This window comes from Leptonychotes weddellii, chromosome 1 (genome assembly GCF_054177405.1).
Source record: "Leptonychotes weddellii isolate Sample4059 chromosome 1, ASM5417740v2, whole genome shotgun sequence".
Taxonomy (NCBI): Eukaryota; Metazoa; Chordata; class Mammalia; order Carnivora; family Phocidae; genus Leptonychotes; species Leptonychotes weddellii.
In genome coordinates, this window is record NC_138369.1 from 32779474 (window position 1) to 32805430 (window position 25957).

At 40.5% G+C, this 25957-nt stretch overlaps 1 protein-coding gene across 1 annotated transcript in view; it reads right to left on the bottom strand.

Moving 5' to 3' along the window:
* Window positions 1-25957, bottom strand: part of EIF4E3 (eukaryotic translation initiation factor 4E family member 3) — a 485705-nt gene that overhangs the window by 123535 nt on the left and 336213 nt on the right. Inside the window, exon 9 of the transcript XR_014145501.1 lies at window positions 21766-21861. The gene's annotated coding sequence lies outside the window, so the exon portion shown is untranslated. The remainder of the gene's footprint in view (window positions 1-21765; window positions 21862-25957) is intronic.

A 25957-nucleotide genomic window follows, 5' to 3' on the forward strand; every position in this document is an offset into this window, starting at 1 on the left:
GACATGCCCTAGAGCAGATCAAAATTGTAACCTCCTATTTTAAAATGAGCTAAAAGACATTATGTATATGATAAAAAGGCATGAAAAATAACACAAATCAGAATTAGGAAAACTGAGAAATGAGGTAAGAAAGAATAAATCTGGAAAAAAAAATCATTTTAAAAATGAGGCATACACCAGGACATAAGAACAAAGAAAAATGATAAATAATGCTTTAAGAGTTAAGAGAAAAAAGGAGGAAATTTCTAAAAATCAAAAAGAAATGAAGATAAAAAGAATTTAAGGGACAGTGTCAAATGCTGAAGACAGGTAAAGAAGATCCAACATACAGAAAATAGGAATCCCTAAAAAGGAAATCAAACGAAGTGCTCTGTCCAAATACTTAAAACTATAATACAAGGAAAAGAGGACACTGGATACTATAGCATTTTGACCCAAAACGACCAACACCAAAACATACTGCAGTAAAATCACTGTATTTAAGACTTATGCCAGGGGTGCCTGGGTGGCTCAAGTCAGTTAAGCGTCCGACTCTTGATTTCAGCTCAGGTCATGATCTCAGGGTCCAAGATCAAGCCCTTTATCAGGCTCTGTGGCCAGCAGGGAGTCTGCTTTCCCTCTCCCTCTCCTTCTGCCCCTCCCCCTGCTCATACACATGCTCTCTCGCTTTCAAATAAGGAAATAAATACCTAAAAAAAAAAAAAAAGGACTCAAGCCAGAAGAAAGGAGTAACACAGTCAAGATACTTAAAAAATGTGAACCAACAATTTTACACCTAGCAAAAACTACCTTTTAAGTATAAAGGGCACAGTAAACTGTTGCCAAAATTCAAGAATTCAGAGAATATAGTTCCCATGAGCCCTTCCTAAGGAATCTAATAGAAAATGAGCTTTAGACAAAATGACAGAGACATCGATGTAAGGACTAGTGTTGAGTAATGAATACACTTACCTATAGAACGAAGACTAAAACTGGGTTAAAAGGGGCTAATATAAATAGCTGTATGCTCTGAAAAGACAAGCCTGGAAAACCATTAAAAAAAAAAAATCCCAGAGAGAAATTTGGAATAGTATATGGAAGATGTTTAACTCTTTTTGGTAATTATAATTGGAGGTTGTAGTATTAGTATTGCTATTCTGAGACTAATATGTGTAAGGTGGATAAATAAGCAAATCAGTAATCCTGGGATATTCTAATTCTACCATCCCCCATATTCTTTTTTTTTTAATTTTTTTCAAAATTCTATACATTACTCAATGCTCACCACCGCATATTCCTGAAAATCAGGATTCTCAGCATGGAAGAAAGGATATAAATATATAACAGCTAAGAAGCTAATTAAAAGCCTTCTAATCCTGAATACGAAACAGAAATATCAACGTGAACTCATGATACCTAGACACAATGATCAAGATACAATGACCAAATCAGTAACAATGAGCGTTAGTACTAAGAAAACTGTCTTGAAACACAAATATCCACTAAAAAAATTAAGTTTTCTTAGACAGATGGCCTATTTCCCCAGTTCTCAGGCAAGAAATTTACAAAGTCAACGTGTTATTGTCATAGCAGTGAGCAAAGAAACTCCCAAAGACTAGTAGGATCTTCTCAGGAAGACCAAGGAGCTAATGTAAAGAAGTTCCAGGACCAAAGGTGGACACTCTTCAACAAAAAATAAGAAATGTAATGGATCGAAATTGACTAATATTTAAATTCATGGTTCAGAAAGATAATAAAGTTTACTGGTAGCTTTCAGAGAGTAACGTGGAACCAATTCATTATTTTGAAAACTGGCAAACAGAGGGGAAGGAAGCAAGCATTTATCCTATATTTCCTATATGAACAGTTCCACTGGCTACCCAAAGAGTAGCTACGAGTAAAATTACAAACGCATTCCACCTAATAAACAGAATCAATATATCACCATTTTGCAACTTCCAGTGAATTAATGGATCTGGGCAGTGAGCACTAATGGCTGTTAACATCACAAAAAGAAAGACAAGGGGCGCCTGGGTGGCTCAGTTCTTAAGCATCTGCCTCAGCTCAGGTCATGATCCCAGGATCCTGGGACCTAGCCCAGCATCAGGCTCCCTGCTCAGCAGGAAGCCTGCTTCTTCCTCTCCCACTCCCCCTGCTTGTGTTCCCTCTCTCGCTGTGTCTCTGTCAAATAAATAAATAAATTCTTTAAAAAAATAAAAAGAAAGATAGAAAGAAAGACAATAAGATATTATTGTCCCTCCTGAATGAAAGAACGTAACATCCCTTAGAGTCTTGCCAAAGGGATCAAACATTATTAGCCTTTGGATCCAGCCACCAATCTGTAGGAAATATAGAGGGCAGAGGAACTCATGAACTGAGGATGCAATCAGCAAAATCAGACTCTTGGAAACTCTACAGCTCAAATGACCAGCATCCTCCAAAAGGTAAAGCACAAAGAAAAGAACAGAGGGAAAACTTATAAACTGAGAAACTTAAAAGATGTAACAATTTTAAAAAAGGGAGGGGGCACTACTATGGTGTCTAAGGATGCACATGTAGGTAATAAAATAATAAAAAAAACAAAGGTAAGTTATTTCTAAAGGTATTGGTTACTGGGGTACCAGGCTGGCTCAGTCAGGACAGCATGTGACTTTTGATCTCAGGGTCTCAAGTTCAAGCCCCACTTTGATCGTGGAGCCTACTTTAAAAAAAATAAAAGTACTGGTTACTTTTGGATGGGGCTATTAGTGGGACAAGGCACATGAGATGACTGGGTGGCTGAGAACATTCCATATCTTGACTTGAACAGATGTTACAAAGATATCCGCCTTAAAACAAGTGACCTATAAATATATACATGTATACGAATGTTGTCCAATACAATGATCTCTAGCCTCTTGTGCCTATTAGGGTGTAAATTAATTAGAACTAAATAAAATTTAGCTTCTCAGCCATCCTAGTCAACTTTCAAGAGCTCAGTAGACAGTGGCTACCTTTCAGGCAGTGCAGAAACAGGACATGTTGAATAGAACCAGCTGTGTGTGTGCATGTGTGAGTGTGTTTGGGTGGTTTTCTATAATTGTATTTTACTTTATAATAAAAATTTTAAAGTGCATGCCCTCAAAATACATTACCCAAGTGCATTTATTTGAATTTATCTCAAATACATGAATATTGGCTCATCTCTGAAGCAATGGCAAAGGGCATACACCTTCCAGAAAAGAGATGAAGAACATGAAACCAATTTATGGCGTTATGTAGCAGGGACCCAACAAGTCCAACGGATCTGATTTAAAGTTACTGGAATGAGAAACTCTCATCTCAAGGACAATGTACTCGTGCCTAGAAAAGGTTAATAAGCTCTTCTTCACTATGGATTGATAACTGGTCATTTCAATTATCATTAAACATTTATTAGACATTGGGAGCAGACAAGGCTATGGCAAAATAGGGCAGCAGAGTCCCTGCCAAATGGACACTCCAAACAAGGCACTTAAGATATGTAACCCAATTACACAAAAGGAGGACAAGAGAAGCGCTCCTTCCCCGAGCTGGAGATCCTTAGGTCAAACACATCATACCTCAGTACTATTGCTGAGCTCACAGTGAGGATGAAGGAGGTAGTTCCTCTGAAGAGATTCGAAGGAGGGATATGAAAGCAAAAAATAAAAGGTTGGCCAATGGAGTCATAAAATGTTTTCAAGCGGAGCAAGTGACTTAAGAGAAATGTAAGGCCAGACGTTCACAGAGATCAAAGGGAGATCTACAAAATATGTTACATAATAGAGCGAGGGCCTGAAAAGAAATAATTTAGAGGTCAAAATAGAGAATCACAGAGAAGCAATGTGTAAAAAAGGCAGGGTGTCCACTAATCCTCTCTAGTTGTTAGTAGGTCAAGGGTCAGGGCTATGGAAGAGGATAATTATAAAGGAGGCATTCGGAATAAACAAGAGAAAAGGGAGGAAAGAAACATCTTAACTACAAAGAACTCCTCCAACGGAGTCTTTAATTATCCAGGAGGAATATCAGTATTTTCATTAAAATCATGTAATGGATGCTAAAACATAATGAGGAAAAATACAAGACTAAGGAGCCTGTGACCCAGTGTAATAAAAAGGGAACAGATGTGCATTCACCGTTAAAAGGTGTGGAAAATCTGTATTCAAGTTACACGTTGGTAGTCATGCAAGGTACCACACACCAAAAAGCAGGCCAGCTTTGAGTCAAGCTGAGAGAAGCCCATCTAGGAAAATGATGCCAGAATGGGTTATGGGCACATGGTCAGAAAAAGAGGAAAACCAAAAATCAATAGGACCTACCTTTCCTCTCTTATTCCAGTCTGAGCCTTTCAATCTCAGAAAGTCCATCGTATGCTTGCGTGTGTCTGGATCTGATCCAAAGAGTCTGTACAAGCTCTCTCTTACATTTTATTCTATCAAGAAAGATTTGGCAACTGAAATCTATTATGATGTCAGAAGGTAGCTGACAACATAAAATGTATCCCGCTGAGCTGATGCCGCACACAGCTAAATTTACAACAACAGGAGTATCATAAAAATTATAAGAACTGCAAATTAACCACTGATTTCTAGTTCCCGGACATAAATAATGGTAAGGACCTGGACAACTTCCAAACATCTTTACCACTGTTTAATTTGTCAAAATCTATCAAGAGCTTTTCAACCACAGACCTGTCCTCTAAGGTACATTATCATTCCCACGCTTAGATTAGCCTCGGTGGCAGCCCAAGTCAGACTGCGTAATTACGAAGACTCCATCAGGATCTTTCTCTGGCTTTTGTAACTCCTCAATGTGGCAGTATCTCCCTCTTCCTTAAGTACCATTCTTACTCTCAATTAGTTATTTAAGATCATTTAAAAATTTGGCTCTAATTTTGTGAGCTACGTCTGTGCTTTCAAAATTAGTCCCTCATTACAGTGTTAAGGTTCCTACTGGGCTCAAATTAGCAAGATTTTCTGTTTACTTCCTATTTGTGAACCAGGAAGGCTGGTAGCAGTATGGTGCTGGAGTAGTTAGCAGACAGCTGTTGGGAAACCCAGCAGGTAGGGAGGTCACACGTTGAAAAAAAAATGACAAAAGACAATAATTCCTTTCTCAGAGAAAGTTAAGATACAGAACCATGCAGCTTCCTCCACTAGTCATCAACTCTATGGACTATTCAGAGGGATGACAAGAAAACAAAATGCCTTTTACAGGCAAAATCTCTTCAACCACACTGCATTTCATTCCTAGTGAATTCAAAAGCGGTGGCTTTACTCTGACGTCACTCATTGATGAGCACCAAAACGCGATTAAGGATAATAAAATAGTAAAAGAAATCGAGAAATCAAAGGTAAACGCCTTTTACAAATCTATTCAGCGAGGAATGATCTTTTAGGTATAAGTACGCAAGCCTGTGTGTGTGTGTGCGTGTGTGTGTACTACCCCCACCCCTGCTTTTCCAACTGACATGTGTCTAAAACAAATTCACAATACTGCCGAAAAGAAAAAAATTAAATGTTTGGTCATAACGTGGTTAGCAAAAACAATCAGCGAGCAGTATCAGGGCCTAAGTAGAAGCCATATATGCATTTGTGCATAAACTAGGCAGTTCTAACTCTATGATTAGTCCTAATACATGAAGTGTGGGGAGATGTTCGATAGATACTAAGTAAATCTAGCATACACTACTGGAGCCCAAATTGGTTTATTTCACATTTCTGTATTTGGGGGGAAAAGCAATTTCTGTATGACAGATGCACCTGGAGTTTGCCACGCGGCCTACACACAGAAAGGGCTGTAGAGTCATAGATTTAGAAACGAGAAAATTGCATTTTATTCTTATTTGCTAAAAAAAGGAAACAAAAAAACCCCAAAAAGCATATTTTCCCCATGGAACATGTTTGCATTCAGTTAGTCCATGTCTACACAGAGTCAGTGAAGAGTAGAGAGAAAACCCTGAATTACATCTGGGTCAGTCAAAGCCCCCAGTCACCTGCTATGGAAGATAATGTTGGTTTGGCCTTAACTGGACCCTACTGGTCATTTACAATAATAAAATACATGGGATAAATAAGCCATCAATCCTCCATTTCTCTTTACATGTGTAAATGTGGCCTAAACACCTCCATCAATGTCAGAGAGCAGCTCTATTAAAAAGCTAAGCTTTTTCGTCAGTGTGGTATTCCTTTTAAACTCTAAAACTCAGTGAAGTCCTGAATGGAGGTGACACAACAAGAGTGCACTTTTTTGGTCTTGTCAAGGAAGTCTTTACCTAAAGACAGAGCCCCAGAATACGTGAAGCAAAAACTAACAGGAAAGAAGGAGGAACAGACAATTCAACAAAATAGCTGGAGAATTCAATACCTCATACCAATAATGGATAGAACTAGTCAGAAGAACAGTTAGGAAACAGAAGGCATGAATGACACGAAGAATCCAATAAACCTAGCAGACATCTATAGAAAATTCCACCCAGAAACAGAATATAGACTCTTCTCAAGTTCACATGGAACATTCTCCAGGAGTGACCATAAGCTAAGCCATAAAACAGACCTCAATAAGTTTAAAAGATGGAAACAACACAAAGTATGTTCTCCAATTACAAAGAAATGGAATTAGGAATGAATAACAGAAAGAAGTTTGGAAAATTCACAAATATGTGGAAATCAAACACACTCCTAAATAATCAGAGGGCCAAAAAGAAATTAGGAAATACTTTGAGATGAATGAAAACAAAGAAATAACATGTCAAAACTTACAAGACACAGGTAAGGCAGTGTTCACAGGGAAAGGTGTAACTGTAAACATCCATACTAAAAAAGAAGAAAGAGTTCAAATAAACAAAGTCTTAGTTTGAGTTAATCAATCAGTTCACAGTTCCATCAATATATCCTAGAGCTTGATTTTTCCAGCCATAATACTGAGCAACTTCTGCAACAATCATCTTTACTCAGTGAAGACAGAAGTTTGAAGTTGTGTTATAGAGAATACCATGTTATGTATCCACAGAAGCTTTGGGTAGATTCTCTTCTTAATAATTTCCTAAATGAGGAAACAGACAACAAGTTAGCAGAAGACACAGCTTTAAAACTTGGATTTCTGAATTTGTATCTGGTAGTTTTTCTGATACACAAATAACTACCTTTGTGAATGTAAACTTTTCATGGCTTATCATATTTAAAATGCTGCCACCAAGTAAATGCTTAGCTTACTGTTACCATTTTCCTTAATACATATCACACACATCTCCATGTACACACCAGGAATGACAAAACTCCATTACAAAACCGCTCCCAACTGTCAGACCATCACCGTTCAAGATAAATGATCACCAATCTCTCTACCAAGAACTGAACAGATGAGGGGGGAGGGAGGACAGTGTGGAAGGAGTGGGATAAGGATGAGAAAACAGGAGAAGCAAGGATGAATTCTGGTTCCTAAAACTACATCAAGCTATGGGAGGCCACATGTTACCACCTGGGTAAACAGACATTGCCCCTAGAAAGATAATGGAGCAGAGATCATCTTCTTGCTGGTCAAGCTACCTAAAAAAGCAAAGCAGTGAATAATCTGGATTTCAAAAGTAAACGGACCTTGATTCAAGTGTAAAATCTGCCATTTTAAAGTTAAATTTTGAAAGAACTGTAGACTTATAGAAAGTTGCAAAAATAGTATAGGACCAGAAAACTGGCGTGGGTACATTACCATTAACCCGACTATAGACCTTATTCAGTTTTGTCTGCTTTTCCCATAACCCCAGGCAATTTAACACAGCTAACCTCTCTGATCCTCAGTTCACTCGTCCAAAACATGGTGATAAGAGTGTCTACACTTCACAGTATTTATAAGGATTCCATAAAATAGTGCTAGCATACTGCTTACAATAGTAGCTGATATACAGGAAGAACCCAGTAAATGGTCACATTATAATTATCAAATGAGGCTTTTGGGATTTCTAGGTCCTCTCACACTTTCCTTGGGGCCTTTCCTACTACCCACTAATAATGAGATGGCATCTGTCACCATTTATAGTTTGATTGATCTCAAAGGACAAAAATACTAAAAAAAATAAAAATGTAGCCTACAATAAGGATCGAAAGAAAATCCAACTCAAAATTCCATTTTCGTGTGGACATACCCTGATTTTCTTTCTTCCCTTTTTTTTTTTTTTAACTTCATTTATGCAACAGCAAAATGACTCAGTTATTACCGACAATGCCTTCTGAGGTCTTTGGAGGAAAAAGGAGTGCACTAAAATAACTGAACCTTAAACCGACATCCAAGAATAATCTGATACTTGAAATGGCTTTGCTTTCCCTTTTCTTTGGAAGGGTTGGGTAGGCTTTTAAATAAATAAATATATATATATGTATGTATGTTTTAAAAATATATATGATATATGTAATGCTTTTTCTAATATAAGTTTTTAAATATTAGATTATTTTTAATCACACAGATTGAACACAAGCCTGGATCCACCCTGCTACACCTTCCAAACCTACTTGTATCAGCGCTCAAGGGAAGCAACGCTCTTTAAGAGGCATGCTCTCTAATAGGTCTTAACCAGCCAGACCTCTGTTTAGATGTGCTTTTTGTGCAGCCGAGAAAGAGGTGCACATGCAAATAGTTTCAGGCACAATCAGGGCTCTCCAATCTAGGGGCTATCACACACTCGCGTCACCTATCTATGTGAGTCCATCCAAGATGCCTCTGGCTTTGGCACTGCAGACATATGCCAGTACCCAGAAAGCTCTGGGCCCTATCTCTTTCACAGCAATGTTTTCAGGACACAAGTGTTCAATTTATAATGGGAAAGAAGAACTTCGCTGAATTTTCCCCCAGCTTTGACATTTCTAAACCTTGAGAATAGATGAATCAGAAACGTCAAGGATTTTTTTGTGTGTTCTTTTTTTTCTATTCTCTTCTCTTTTTAGGAAATTAGCTACATTTTCAAAATGTGCCACCCACAAACAGTGTGCAACACTAAAGTGTCTGCTCTCTTTCCATCAACAGACATTATTTAGAATCCATTCAAAGGAAAGGACAAATAATATTGTCCACGAATCAACCAAACAGCTAGAGTAGACATCTTTGGTTTATTTTATTTTATTCCTTTTTCTTCGGTTCATTTTAATATGCAAACCTCTCTTCCATTCTCCTAAAGTCAGACCAAATGACAATGACAATCACATTCTGATAGCTGGAGCTCTGATTTCAGATCAGGGCAGACATCTCAAACCAAGCGATCTCCAAGGAAATCACTTAGTGTTAACTAAGATCATAGGAAAATAATTTAACAAATACGGGACTGGATCCATTCCAACTACCACATGTATCAATTAACTAGCCTACTGAACTTGGTTTTCCACTCCCAAGATTAATTTTTAAGTGGATCCAAGACCTGGGGACATGGGGAAGGCAACTTATTTCATAAGCTATACCACAATGACCAAAACCTGCTGTCCCACCTGAATTAAAAAGATGTCTTTAACTCTATGGGTCACTGTCCCCTGTCTGATTCTAGCTCCCTCTTTTTCAACATGAACATATGTTTTCCTTAAAATTACTTTTTTTTTCCTACCCTGGTGTTATGCAAGATCCCTGCTTATTTTGGCAATGGAAACAAAATAAGAAGAGCCACCCAGAGTTCTCCATTCCAGAGGGAGGAGCTTCCCAAGAAAAGCAAAGCTTTGCTGTTGCGTTTCCTTTCAGCCCGGCTAAAGAGCAAGCGGTATTCTTCAGCGTGGAAACTCAGCCCAGATGAGGGAGCTGCTCCTGAGACACCTATTAAACCATGAATGGCAAGTGCAGGCAGCGACTACCTAAACGTTCATGATCACTTAGTGCTTGTAAAAAACAGGAACTGGCAATAGACAGACAGACAGACAGACAGTGAGGTGTTTAAGTGGGCCTAATATGCCATCCGAAAAGGCACTTTTCAAAACACAAAATGGAAAGACAGGACATGCCTTCTCTTTCAGAGGTAGCCCAGCCAAAACCAGACTCTCCTATCAAGAAGCGAACCTTGACTTTATTTCTACGAGCAAAATCCTCACTAAAATGGCCATCGAGCAGAGGTGAAAGCTTTTAAGACGAAGGGGCTGACGTGCTTATAGAAGGAAAACAAAGAGGGGCTTGCATAGAGAATATGGGTTTCAATGAGGAAGGGTGAACGCCAAAAACAGTATAAGAATTAAGCGCTCACATAATAGATCACTGTGAGCAAAGCTCTCCCGCAGATGTCGGAGTGAGTGAGCTAAGCCTCACACTTGGAAAGGCTGTGTGACTGGAGCCATGATATATAAAGTAAGACCCAAGCGCCAAAGTTTTGATTTAGCCAAGCAAACGTGGCTGTTTCTGTTGGGTGGAAGAAGCATTTTTTTCACTGAGCAAAGAATTACAGTAAACATCTGCTAACCATGACCACAGAAACGGTGGTTGTTTTCGTCCAAGGTCATTTTAAAGGAATAAATGTAATTAATAAAACCACACAGTAATAGTATCCAACCGTCCCAATATGTCTGGTCACTTCTACTCACAGGCCTATTTATTTAAAAAGCCATCGAGATGGGGCGCCTGGGTGGCTCAGCCGTTAAGCGTCTGCCTTCAGCTCAGGTCATGATCCCAGGGTCCTGGGATCGAGCCCCGCATCGGGCTCCCAGCTCAGCGCGAAGCCTGCTTCTCCCTCTCCCACTCCCCCTGCTTGTGTTCCCTCTCTCGCTGTGTCTCTCTCTGTCACATAAATAAATAAAATCTTTTAAAAAAAAAATAATAAAAAAATAAAAAGCCATCGAGAAAGTTTCTCGACGTTGCCATTTCTACTTCTTGGGGACCACTGGTGTGGGGAAAGAAATTTCCGTCTCAGAGGATGCTTGAAAATACACGTGAACGTCACTCCTTAACTCATTCCTTAGGTAGTTGCTTCCCAGAGGGTTCTCTCGCTCTACTGGTGAGACTTATCATACACGTATCGTTTAGGTAGGTAAAACCCCCTTTAAAAAAAAATACAAATTAATGTTCTAATGGATTTACTTCACACATAAAAGTCCCAGAGTACATCTCTCTGTCAAGCTATCTCTTTTGAAAGTGAGTATAAGAATTCATATACTCCAAAATGGTTTCGGTTTTTAAAAATTCCTTATTTGGTTAGTTCTTTTGGAAGGAATGGGAGGGTAGGGAAACTAGTGGAAAACTGAATTATTCAGGCTGACTGTCGCTCAAATCTGTCAAATTAGAGCTCAAAACATCACTTCACCTCTGAACAACCAGCCATAAGCCCCTCCACAAAAGGAGAGTCATCCCTGGTTATTATTAAATGTTCCCAATTAGGAGAACATAATCAAATTCATAAAGCACCAACTTCCATTCTGAGCTCTCTACCTACAACATCAGCAAGGTTTTCTAGATTTAGAAAAGGCAGTTTTGCATAAACCACTACCACAGAATGGATAAAACTAAAGAACTCATAAGGTTTCCTGTTTCTAACAACCCTCTGGTCATTGTCAGTATGATCGATCAACAAAATACTAAGTTCACTGAACCTCAAAAATATTTTGTCTCTTTGCTCTCTCTCCTTCCCATGCAACTAGAACACAGAAATTCATAAAGGTCAGACTTCAGGAAGCTTACTGAAAAAAATAAATATTAAATTTATCAACTCCATTTTTTTCTAGTGATTATAATAATCGACAGGGTCCCACCTGTTAGACCAGTTCTAAGAGCAGCTTAGGAGCCAAGGGGATGGGAGGTTGTCAGTGTTTCAACTTTGCCCACCATCAGTCTTGAACACCTAACTATTAAACACCTCCTAGGTGCCAGGTACTGAGTGCTGGTGTGCGTGTGTGTACATGAGTGTGCATGCACACACAAGGATCCGCGTGTAGAGCAGGGAGGGCGGAAGGGTGAGGTGCTATCTTCCGGATGCTACTGGTATCTGCTAGAATCTTGAAGGGCAATTAACACAAATTTCAGAGCCTGCCGAATTCAGAAAATTAGTGTGTTCGTTTTCTCATTTTCCATGAGGCTAAGGGTTATGTGCTAAGAAAGGAAAGAAGGGAGGCAGAGCTGGAGAAAGCAAGCAAGAGTTTGATACCTCAACTGCCCTCAGTGATGATGAAGCCGAAACAAGGAAGGAAAGGGACTACAAAAGCCCAATCCTATTTACTAACTGTGAATGCCTTCGGCTGTGAAGGAGAGCAAGTCTTAATGTAACCCAACAATTCCCCCCCAAGACTGTCAAGAATTCATTTCTACAATCAAATCCAGTATCAGAGGCCACTGTGGTCAGAACTGGAAGGTTAGCACGTACCCCCACACTAACCGATGCATAAATGAAAATGCACTGCATCCATCATATCTGTATCATAGAGGGATTAAATCAGCTATCATTTTGAAGCTTTAAAAGAAAATTCCAAGCTTTTAAGTATATTCCTGGTGAAAGATAATATGACGAATGTCATAATAAAAAAATAAAGTCGTAGAAGAAAATAATACTTTACCCCTTTTAAATTTTCCTTACGAAGTGCATCATTTTAACCTAATGCATTTCAACATACTTATCCATAAATGTAAATTTGTTTTGATAAAATGAAGAGCCTTTTAATCCAAATTGCACAGTGATGCTTCTACACTGATCTGTTATAACTTAGTAATCAGAGTTAACAGACTGCCTAATTAACCAAGTCATCATTTGCCAAGATCCAAATATGGGATGAATTGTGGGCCAAGGAGAAAATATGATGGACATGAAAATTATTAATTCAGGGAAGCATTCAAAGCATGTGGAGTTAAAGTTCTTTGCTAAATCTCACCATCTTTAATATCCTTAATTTTTACAATACAAGTAACGTGCAAATAAAAAATATATTACAAGGTACACAGAAAAACACTTTTAAATCAACTGGTTATTAGTTAGTGATATAATTATTTTTAAAGCATTTGACAACCTATGAGGTGAAAATCTTAGATGTCTTCTGCTAATAATGAGTAACATCCAATGAGTGCTTATGAGGTGCCAGCACCATTTTCAGTGTTTTATACGGACCAGGATGTTTATTCTCTACATGAACCCTAATTCTTTGGAAGGTACTATTTTGTATTTAGGTATCAGATATGAAAACTGAGGTTCAGAATATTTTTTTGCTCAGCAGAGTGTAGAATAAGCAAACAATATCCAGTCCTTTCAAAAGTCTTAGGGAAGTGTTATTAAGAATTCTAGAATTTCTTTTACCCACGGAAGCTTCATCCATTCATTTATTATATACTCAGGAGGAGACAGGAAATCAGGGTAACTTCTAGATGCCATGGGGGTGACCTGTACAAAATTCTTCCATATCACAACACCTTGCTGTCCCTATCACTAACATATCAGTATGTCCTAAAAGACATGTACTTTAACTGGGCTTCGATACTGCATAAGCCAACTTCCCTAGATAACTCAAGTCTAAGCCCATATATAGAGTTTAATCCTAGAAGGGATGGTAAATCCACCAGTGTGACCATTTTTCCCTCGGATGCTTGGAAACTCCCATTCGTTTTCGGGGACCCAGCCAGGTCTCACTGTTTCTGGGAGGATTTCCAATCTCCCTCCCACTGCCCTCCTCCTCTATCACATACACACAATCCAGAAGTATTCTTGCAGCCCCTGTATCACTGTATTATTTCTGTCTACCTTGCAGATATAAGTATGTTGAAATCAAGGATCTTGTTTTAGGACCTAGAACAGTGACAGATGGTAGATGGATGGTTGACCAGAAGGACAGACAGGAGGAACACAGCAATGAATAACTCCAGGCTCCTGGAGGGACACAGGCATGGTAGTATTTTTGAGGCAATGCCTACCTTCGAGGTAGTGACTGCCATTAGAGATGGCCAATTAACTGGGCAGACAGCTTCATGGGGAAAATTTCATGCGATATTCATTCATGCATAGCTGGGCTAGGTGATATTGAAATTTTCCTTCCAACTCTATAATCCTATGTATTTACTGCGCCTTTAGCACTGTGCCTTATAGGACACATATGCACAGTCTATCTTCCCAGAATTCTGCCCCCTTGTTCCGAAACCAGCACCCTCTTCATCTGCTTTCCATTGCCTTGTGTAAGTTGAATGCCATCCATGACTCTTGAGAGAGGCATGTAACCCACTTAAGGCCAAGTACACCTTCATGCCTCCCCCTACCCAGTCCTGCTCCAGCCCCAGAGACTGCTGCAGTGACAGGCACATGGCACACCCTGGACCAATCACAGAACCAGGAAGATCCAAATTCTACAACAGCTACTACAACTCACGAGAAGAGATTTCTTTCTGCTGGAGTTGCTATGAAAACAGACTCATGAATGGTTATCATACCACAAGTTGGTAAACGCCTACATGAATGAATCCAACACAGAACACAGCACAGCCAAGAGCCTGAGAGGAGACTTACTAGCAAGATCTGAACTCCTCAGTCCAGATGTTCCAGAAGCTAGTTCTACCATCTGATGTTTCAGCATCATGAGCCAATTAAATCCCCTTTGTCCCTATGCTCCTCACAAGTAACCAGAGAGACCTAACAAATGGGGGGCTCAGTATCTTAAGACACAGACATGTGGAAAATGATCCACTGGTTGTGTTAAAAAGGAGACACTGATACCTCCAACTCCTTAAGTAAAAATGTTTTTATTTGTGGTCCCTTGCAACTGGCTTTTACATATTTCTTCAAGCCTATTATTTTACTATATGTTTTTAAAACTCTAACATTTTTATTTTTGAAGGCCTAAGTCCTTGGCATTCAGCCTACAAACCTGTAATTCTACTGACCAAGTAACTAAAGACCTTCTAACTTTTTAGCCAGTGTTCCCTCTAAGGATCCCAGAGCTTCACCTTTGTAAATAAAAAGCCTTCCAGGTGAAAGTATCCCAAGAACGAAAGGCACATTCTGAACTGCTTGCTGGCAAAACACCCCAGGTACCAGGCCTGCTGCTTTGGGAAGGAGACCCTCTCACTTGCCACACTTTTTCACACAGGTGATTGAGTGGAACAAATCAATTGTTGGGTGGTCAGAGGCTAATAAGAAATAAAACGAGGGCTACAGAGATGAGGTTAATTAGAATAATGTACCAGAGAAAAATGACTCAAAGACCTAGAGAAAATGTCTTAACAGGCACATCCAACTGGAGCTAGAAGAATGCCAATTAAGTGGTTGTCCTTGTTCCTAATCATTTTGGGACATACTTTTATTTCCCATAGCTCTTGTACCAGCAAAAAAGAATTAAAGCATTTGGAAAAGTCTAGAAAGAACAAACAGGGCCTGTGAGGTGGCACTGACATATAAAGGCTCAACATGCCTCGTATGAGCAATCCCAGAGTGGAAAATGCACGCTGAAATAAAACAACGCCTGCACACCAACACCCCAGGGAAAGGTCTCCACGAGGAGGACCATATAGAACGGTGGTGAAGAGCCATGGCACCAGACGGACAGTGCCTGGGTTCAAGTCCTAGCTCTCCTTCTCATAAGCAAAGATGTCTGAGTCACGAGTCACTTAACCTCACCGTGCGTCCGTCTTCTCATCCGTAGAACAGATTTTTAGAACTGAAACCCTCTCATAGAGTTTTTGTGAATTAATACATACATGCTTGGAATCACGGGTGGCACAGAATAAAGTCTCAGTAAAAGTAGCTAGTATGGAGTCAACTTCTCACAAACTAGTGTTATGCTCTCAAACAACTGCTGTTCATTGGACTTTCTCAAGATGAGGTTCTTCCTGAGTTTTGAAAATTCTCCCTTTACCTCTCATTCCTTTTTCAGAGAGCAAGAGGAAACTCTGCAAGCAGGGATAGGTGAAAACACCACGTGCAAGTTCTTCCAGGCGTATGTATCTCTATACAGCGGAGAAGTCCTCAGCATGGTTTATTCTAGGAGTAGAATTTCAGGAAATTGCCACGTTTAAGAAGCGGGACTGGAAGAATGGATTTGTGTCACCGTTAATGAATGATTTGGGACAGATCTGGACAAAGGCGAGGCACGGCCTCTCTGGATAAGAACGTCCCGCGAGAAAGGTTTATGGATGGTCTGTAAGAGTTGGCAGGGAGACAGTCAACTCCCGACACATTGTAAGCAGACCCCCTGGCACGGAGACACTGCCACAGCAAACCGCACCCAGACGGGCAGCAGCAGTTCAAAACAGTAGAGAAAACGCCCTCAGAAAGTGCCTAATCTCTCCCGCTGATAGTCAGGCATCCGGGTATTAAGAAGAGAGCAGCACAAGAGCTGAGCCACACGCCAAACCTCCGATGTCACGGCAAGTTGTCAAGCCTCGCCTTACATGGATCGTTTTCCCCTTTCGTGATTACTGTTTTGGTTTCTGAAATGGTATTTGGAGACAGGTGTGTTCCATGTTTGGGGAGATGTAAGAAAACCACTCTGAAGGCTGTCATGTGCCTGATCAAAGTTCTTCCTGAATCCTTAGCCAAGACTGAAACTGAATTTTAGCTTTTTCTTTACTAAAAAAGAATATCAGGAACTAAACTGGATGCCTTAAGTTGTATTTTAAGCATGTTCTTTTATGTTTTAGAAGTTGAGAGGGTCTACATAAGAAGTTAATAAAATTAATGGCTCTTTTAATTTCTTCGATAACCCTAGGCATTCCATAAATCATGTAAATAAGAGTATGTGATGGGATATATTTTATCTCTTGCCTCCAAAATGTTATGGGATACAGAGACTTGCTTCAGCTTTCATGCAACAAATGCACAAAGAACACCACACATCAACACACATGCACTGAAACAACAAAGCAACAATAGACAAGCTTCCTTAAGCGGGTGGAAGAAATCAAAGCTAACAATGAAAGGTATTAACATCCAACTCCTTTCAATCTATGTAGACTTGACTTTTCTTTCAAAAAAGAAGCATGTGAATTTTCAGGACAGATGCACCAAGTGTATACTTTTTTTAAAAATTAGGATTTACAGGAAATTTAAGACACAGTCTATCATAAGGCAGGAGATCAAACCAGCTCTGATTAACTTACAGACAAAACATATCCTCAACCATGTGTCTTTAGGACAGTGTAGCACCCTGAACTCCAAATTCCTTTTTTTTTTTTTTTAAGAGAAGGAGGGGGAAGTGGGGAGAGGGAGAAGGAGACAGAATCTTAAGCAAGGCTCCATGCCCAGAGCAGAGCCCCATATGGGGCTCCATCTCATGACCCTGAGATCATGACCTGAGCCAAAATCAAGAGTCAGAAGCTTAACTGACTGAGCCACCCAGATGCCCCTGAACTCTGAATTTCTAAGGTTTTGTGGATGCAGGTCAGGCACCAAACACAATCTTCCCAGCATTTTAGGTTTATAATTTGTGTTATCCGAAACTGGTCATAAACATCCAAGAGTCAACATGTCAACAACCAATACAAAACAGATCATCCTACTTGTGCTCATTTTGTACTTTTTAAAGTTAATTCAGTGGACGAAACATGAGCAAATTAATAGGGAATCAAGGCTCTTCACCATCTTTACCAATCTTTTTTAAAAAATACTACAAGAAAGTGCAATGAGTTTGCCAGCATACCTCCCAAAACCCTTTGCCGTTCTTTCTAAACCAAGAGCATCATTATCCTGTTCCAGAGTCTGTGCAAAGCACTGTATAGGTATCATCTCATTTAATCCTTGCAATAATACTATGAGCAAGATGATGCTATTACCCATGGCTCAGGTAAGTAAGAACCCAGAAAGAGGAAGAGAAAGTAATTTGTCCAAGGACAAAGAGCCAGTGAACGAGAGTGCTGGGATTTGATCTTGGAATCCAAAGTCCTTAATTAACCTGTACCACCCACAATACCTTTTCAGCCCAAATGGCAAATGATTCTGTCTTCACGGTCAAGATGATGTATAACCCCTTCTGGAAGCGACACACAGAGTATCAAAGACTTGTTTAGTGTAGAGTGGAAACTTTCCAGAGAAAACCCAGGGGCAGTATTCTATTCCTATAATAAAGGTGATGTGTGTGGTTTTATTTCTTCTCTTCCCCTCTCATCCAGATGCAGTCCTCTTAGGTATCATGAAAATACAGAAATTCACAGGGAAATCCCCAAATGGGCTCTATTTTCCCTAACTACTAACTGTGAGCATGCCTACCATCCTCTGGCCACTGCCAGTGGTGAGGAGTCACACTGAATCACACAGACCTGCCCCGTGCACATTACCTGGCAAACAGGTACATTCAGAACAAACAAGAGGCTTGGATGCAGGACAGTGAGAAGGGGTGGGGGGAGGAGAGGAGGAGGGAAATCTTGAGTGTGGGTGTTCAGGGAAGACCTCTCCAAGAAGTTGATATTTGAACTGGGCAATAAGGAACAAGGGAGTGAGCCTATGAACCAGAGAAATCGTTCCGGGTAGAGAATACCACGGCCCAGAGGCAACAGAGAATTTATGGCATCTGAGCACGGCAATGGTGTCTCAATAAAATATTTGAAACCACAGAGTAGAAGCCCAAAGCTTCCAAGAGTCTCTTGAATGGGCAACATCTTCAAGACACGATTTCCACTTGACAAAGAGCCACCATCAAGTCGGTGCCACCACTTGTCAATCTTCAGGACACACGGCCGATGGGGCCCTCCGTGGACACAGCCACCATCTCTGATGTGCTCAGGCCGCAGCTTCTGTGAGCACACGACACTGTTCCTGGAGGGCTGTTACGAGGAAGATCGGTGGGGGACCGGGGCCTGCTGTGCAGACTCAGCACAGAGGCAGGGCCCAGGATGAGGCAGGGCGAGACCGACATCGTGGAGCATCAGCCTGCATGAGTGAAACCCTACGGAGTTTCAGATTATCATCAGCAACACCAACTTGAAAGCAGTTAGTGAATTCTGCTTGCGAGGCAGGCCCACTGTCCGAGTAAGTGAAAAAACGGACTACAAAAAGAACTGCACACCTCCCAGGGGAAATGGTCAAAAAGGGACCGAGAGATCTAAGTTCTGCTAGCAGGGCCGTCCAGCAGAACACATGGCCGCAGGGTCCTTGAAGACGGGCATCAAAGCCGCCTCCCAAGGCTCTGCTTGAACTTGGAAGAGAATCCTGGGTTGGAAGCAATGGACTGTGAAATATACCTTGTCTACGAGTGAGACAATGACCAACAAGCCAGACGCAGGACAGTAAAAACTCCTCCAAGACCAGGATTTCTACTGCATCACCTGGGCTGTGGAGCACAGCGCTGGCATCTGTTAACCACTGGGAGCTGTGCTAAGCTCTTTGTACGCATCGCCTCCCGCTAACTCTTCACGGGGAGCTAGTTCCTGTTTCCAGCCCCAGCTCCCAGATGAGGAGGCAGTGGCCCAGAGAGGTTCAGCAACTTGCCCAATGTTGCTCAGCCAGTAAGCGGAAAAGGTGGAATCTGATTCTCGGCTGATCTAACCTCAAAGCAGAGACTCTTAAGCACACGGCTGCCCCATGCCCCCAGCAGGCATTTGGTAATGTTTATGGATGCAGCAACTACCATGAGTCATGAGCATCTATCACAGGCTGGTCCAGGCAGATGCGATATGATGAAGCATTGGGAAGTCTCATTCTACTCATTCTATGAGATGGAAATTTTCACAAAAGTAATGTAAGGCCAATCTGAATCAGAAAAATTGGACAGAGGTCTTGTGCTCCCCTTTACCCAAGGTTAAGTTTTCAGCAGAGATGCGGGGTCCAGTAAATAACAGAGATGCAGGGTGAATAGCATTGTCCAGTCTCTGGGGGACAGTGCAAAGCCATCAGCAATGTCCCCTGCACATATTGGCACAAACAGAATTGGGTATAAGGCTGCACATCACTAGGACCTCAGGCTGGTACTCAAGCTTTGACAAAAGCTTGCATCCAAAGGACAGAAAATTCATTAGAAAATTCTCAAGCTTCAATTGTGGTTGATAGTTCCCTTAGGAAAGAAATTTATTCCTCAGATTTGCCATGGCACTCTCAGTAAGAATACCATGGTCCTAAAATATTTACTGAGCTATGTCTCTCCACTGAAAATCAAAGAAACCAAAATTCAAACATGAGAAATTCAAATTAGAGATTATACACACAAGTCAAGGGAAGACAGAAGACAGTCACTGAAAACATGTAAGAAAAATTCATATCGTAATTTTGTGTAAGTAATTACAACTGTGGCTCAGGAACCATTTACCTTTTCTTCCTTACTACTAGAATGTGGAATTTATCAGGACATCAGATTTCTCAAGTCCGAGGATACACTTCCGAGATGCTCTTATGTTAGGGGTTATTAAAAAGATATAAGTAGATAGAAGTCATTACGACTGCAGGGAGAATTCTTTAAAGAGGCCTGCCTCAGCTGGGAGGACTACTCTTTTTGTTCCTTGCACTCCTGCCTCTTTCTTCAGGATGTAGAAGCAATGGCTGGAGAGCCAGCAGCCATAATGTGACCTTGAAAACAGAACAACACTTGAACAGGCAGGCAGAGCAGAAAGGCAGAAAGCACAAACTGCTCTACTCCAAACACCCTTCATGAGAGAGAATATGCAACTCATTTTTTAAAATGAACAGTTGCATCTCTGTTACTAGAAAACGGATTCTTAAGTGATATAATGATATGAAAACGTGTCTGAAGACTACCCTATTTTTTCTGAGAGAAAAAAAAATGAGGAAACTTCATGAATTGGGATTCTGATTACTCCTCTATTCACCAAGCTATTTGTTTAAGTATGACTTTCCTTCTTAATTACTACCACTAGCCCAGGAAGCATATTTGCTGAACCTGTCTCTATGTTTTGACATGCAACACTTGTGAAATTCAAACATACTTGTAGACATCCAAAGCTTATTATTTATTAAGGACTATATTTAAGGTGGAAGATCTTAAAACACTTTCAGAATCTGATGATTAAAGGAAATTTAATCGTTATTCATTGGCATTTGATCTTCAGCCTGCCATAATCTACCCATATATCCCTTCATCCATATTCGATACTAAAGAGACATTTCAACAACTTGTCCATCAACTGCAAAGTAACATACAGAAAAACCACATTACTTAGAAAATAAAAGAGCTTTCCCCCACACTCATTGAGCTCATGAAAGCCCAATATGATTAAAAGGGTGAAGAAGGCAGACTCCACTAGGCAACCCAGAATGAGTGCAAAGAGCCATCCATCTATTATATTTGTAAGGAGTTTCGAAATTTTCAAAGTGCTTTCGTATACATTATATCCTGTTTCATCCTTAAAACTACACCCTGCGTGGTAGTCAGGGCAGGTATTTTTTTTTTTTTTTTTATTCTCGTTTCTTCTTGATAAATGGTTTGCTCGAGATCAGAGAGACTGCGACCCAGTGAGGTACCTTCTTTATCCTCTTTACCCTCTTTGATGCTTAGCTTAGGGGTCAGCAAACTATGGCCTTTGGGCCAAATATGGCCCACTGACTGTTTTTTGTAGTTTCACTGGACCAGTCACACCCATTTGTTTACATATTATCCCTGGCTGATTTTGTGCTACATCAGCAGAGTTGACCACAAAGTCACAACCATGACTCCAAGGCCCAGGAACCTGACAATATGTATCATCTGGCTGTTTCAAAGACAAAATTTGCAGACCCTGCCATTAGATCACGATCTCAGTTACAGATCCTATTCTTGAAAGCCATAACCCTAGCTTAGAGGACGACACACTTATTCCTGCTGGCTTTGGAAGTCCTGCTTGATAATGAGGCATTCTGAGGAATTACTGTATCTGCTACAGGGTCACCTGCAAAGGTGGGTCACGGTTTTCAAGTGGGACACAATATTCGCGTTGTTTGCCACTTACCCTGAACTTTTAACGTGTCTCACAGCCATAAAAAGCCTGAGGGTCACTGGTTGGGGGCATGCATGATGCCACAGGACTGCAACACACGGAGGGACACTGAAAGCAGAGAGAAGAGACGAGGTTAATGGGAGGGGCCGATGGCGATGCTTCAAAAGCGAGGCATTCACATGAGCCCCGGGATTCCTTGTGGACACACAACTTTGACATTCAATATGCCGTCATGTAGTTAAGCATCTCTTTCGCCTGTTCCCTTACAGAATCAGCATTTCATTAGCTCACACTCTGCGTTAGACAACGTAGTATGAAAAGTAAGGGCAAGATGATCCCTGAGTCCCAGTGAGGATTTCGCTTTGGGTTGTAGTCTTTTGGTCTCTCCCAGTACATCCAGTAGAAACGACAAGAGGAAATACACGTATGTGCACACACGTGCACGTGGGCACACACGCACAGAAGCACCCTGGTCTTTTCAAAAAAAAAAAAAAAGGACAAGTGATCTCCCCTGCCAGCCAAACCCCAAAATCTCACTTGCCACAGTTCACAGCTCTCTTTCCAGCTGCATTTCAAATGCAGGAGGAGGCTGGGACGCAGCCTTCTTATGGAAGCAGGCAGCCTGCGGATGGACACAGGTGCGCAGGCTGCAAGCTTCCACGGCGGGGTTGGGTTATTAGTCGAATACTGACCACGTCCAATTGCAAGTAAGATGAAATTGCTGACAGTTAAGTCAAACTCATCCTCAAGCAGTTTCAGAAAGATTTTGTGAACAGCAGTCAGTAGCGAGGTTTTGCAGGCCAGGCCTTTTCTGCCCAGATCCTGGGGATGATAACGCCACCTCTGCAGGCCTGCAGACGGCAGGAGGGACTCTGTCACACGGGGAAACAGAACTCCAGAATGAGTAGAAAGCCTGAGCCCTCCAGTGCGCACGTGTGCTGGTCTCCCTCAACAGTGAACTCAGACAAAAATCCACGAACGACACGTTTTCTGAATCTAATCAGAGAAGTTGAAACTGAAAAGGAGATGTATGAAGTTTTATGATTTGAATAGTCACATCGTATCTCCGGAAACTATGTGGGTTGTCTGTCTACCAGAGCTCAGAAGAGAGTTAAGGGGTGGTGCTTCCAGTGAGTGCCTCTTCTGGATAAGAGATAAACTCAGGCCAGATTGGTGCACATTATGTTTTCTAGGTATGAGTCGTCTACACGAAGTGTAAACCGTTTGCCAAACATATTATGGCTCGAGAATCTTCATTCTTACACGAATTGAACATGCTGTGCTAGCATCATGCCTCTGTAACAAGGCAGCTTAAGAGTAGGCTAAGAATGAATCAAAAATATTTTTAAAGATAATTTCAGTTGGCAAAGGCTGTAATCGTTCAAACTTAATTGGTGAACTCATTAATGAGAAACTGCCACCACAAGAAAGAGAGCCATTGTCATCGACTTATCAGAGCAATGAGATAACGAAGTTAATGATATTGTTTTCAATGGGTTTACACTTGCTTCCTTTTAAAGTCTACATTTTCCAAACATTTGTTCTGACACTCCATGTGTTTGCTCCTCTTAAAAAAAAAAAAAAAAAACCTATCAGCCGTGGGCTCCTCAAGGAAAAGTCGGCAGATCACAGCCCTAACATCAGGGCAAAGCAATTGGAAAACTTTTCTACCCTTTATTATCTACTTGTAAAATGTTATAAGCCTGTAAACTAGTTAATTTATGAGCCGTGTTAATAATTTGCTCACACTTGATCGCAGGTTTCGCAAACACCGTTTCCAGGGATGCGGGAGGGTGATTTGTAGGTCTGGCTTCTCTCCTAAGGGGACACTAACTAATTTGACACAGTAACATGACATTGATGATGGGGCACACCAATGACCATACTCCAAGACGCGGCTGTCAGCCTGTCGTTCCAGTGAGAAGCAGCTTGCTTTCACTGCTGCTCGGTACACGATGCTCAGCTAATTATTCAGACAGCGACATTAATGAGAACCCTCGTGTTTATTTCCAACATACTAACCAGCGCTTAGCTTCCATTTGTCTGATATGGTCACTGATAAAGTGTGTTTCATGAATAGTAAATTTGAACTCTAATATAACAAAGAAGGCACTGGGGAAAAATAAGGAACAGCTGATTAGAAAACTATTCTTGTCTACTCAACTTGTTTTCTGCCTCAAATATCGTCAAGGACAAAGTGACAGGTAACAGGAAATGCCAGGAGTACCAAGAAAACTAAAAGAAATATTTTTAACCACATATGTCCACGTACAATCTTGACTTGTGACCAAGGCCCCTGGATCACAACATGGTCACGAGCAACTTCTATCTCAAAGAAATTTCACTAACTTTAGAATACTGGATAAATTTTTTGAAGTTATTTCTCAATGGAATGACCAAAAAGTTCCTTTGCTCTAATGGGTTTTTTCAACATAAGAAAAGTTTGATCTTTGTGAAACTATCTCAGATGTGACCTTTACAAACGTCACTAATTGCAACCTAAGGTTTTTTTCCTAAATCTATTGTAAAACCCTACTACTGAGGGTTTTTTCCAAAAGTGTTCTTCAATACCCTCTTATACATATTTTGAGTCTACTAAACCTTGCACTCAAGTTCTACTTTAAATTAAATTTCTATTTTTGTATGATAAATTCTGTCCTTTTTATGGTGATTATAATCCTAAAATATTCATATAATCATAATTTAAAATGAGTAACTTTTAAAAAAGGTACACTTAGATCTACTAGAGGTACTGAAAAATTGAAAACACTCCTGATGTGGTTCATTGTAAAATGTACACTTTGAATTAAGTAACAGTGGTAGTATTTCAACAAATGTTCTCTCTGGCATCATGATAAGAAATTTTCTACTCAATACTATGTATGACTCCTGATTTTACAGAACAGCAAAGTAAGTATGAGTCCACTGTAGATCACTTTGGGAATGAAAAGGTCATCACATGTAACATTTCTTAAGTACGTATTTCTAAACTTACAATAGATCTGCGACTTTAGAATGCCAAAATACATAAATGGCATGTAACATGTAACAAGCAGATCCAGATCCCAGACTAATTTTTTAAAGTATTTTCAACAAGTATACAGATTACTTCTCTCAAATGAGCATTACTGTTTCCAAATGATACTCTTTCCATGGGCACCTGTTACAGCTTCTCAGATGATTAGTATCTGTGCAGTTTATTTATGGTAAGCATTCATCCTCCATAACAACCTAAAAAGATATGGCTGGTGCGTGGCAGAGACCAGCCAGATGCCCATTAAACTCCCTTCTTTCTAGATGCAGAGATGGGATATTATTTCCCAGCTTCCCTCACCGTTAGGTGGGGCCTTGTGCCCGAGTTCCAGTGAAATAGATCAAAGTGGGTATGTTACTTTCATTCTGACCCTGAGGCTTCCTGAACATCACTAATGTCCTCTCTCTTCCCTTGACTGTGCACCTAGAGGTCCAATGGAGAACTCCCCGTTCTGGCAGATTGTGGAGTCATGGAATAGAATATGCCAAGGTCCCCAAAACACAATGAGTAAAAGAGCCACCACCCCTGGTCCTCACCAGCCAGCACCAGACTGAGCTTCCTAAGAAATAAAACTGTACCAAGTTAAGACTCTGAAATTCAGGAGTGTTTGCTGTAACCGCCAGTAACTCTTACCTGAATAAAGAGACCTTTCTACTTTCTCCCTGGCTCCAAAGTTATACTTGAATCTCCAGGCCACCATACCTAAACAGAGGCACTGTAGATTTGGAAAAATCCCAGCTGTGATTATTTGCTCCTCTAATTAAGCTAAGGATAGAAAATGCATCAGGTGTAGCTTTCCTTACTTAATCTTCACAGCCCTACAGGGAGGTCTGATTCCCATTTTATGGATGAGAATACTAAGCCTGTAAGAAATGAAATACAAGCAAATAGTGCAAATGTATATTCAGTTGACATTTTCCTAATTGAATGCCTCTTACCTTTTAATATCTAAATTTTACAGAAAATTCTTATTTCTAAAGCAAACATTTTTGGCTCTAGCTTATAAAAGAAAAAATTCTATGACATTCTCCAAAATTAAATAGAACATTTTTAATAAAATGTGTGAGGGGGAAGTGTCAAGTTACAGTACAATTGGTAAAATGTCAGAAACTTCTGTAGAGGTTTTGAAAAGCCAGCAACAAAGGGGATGTGTCTCAGATGTTCTTGGTG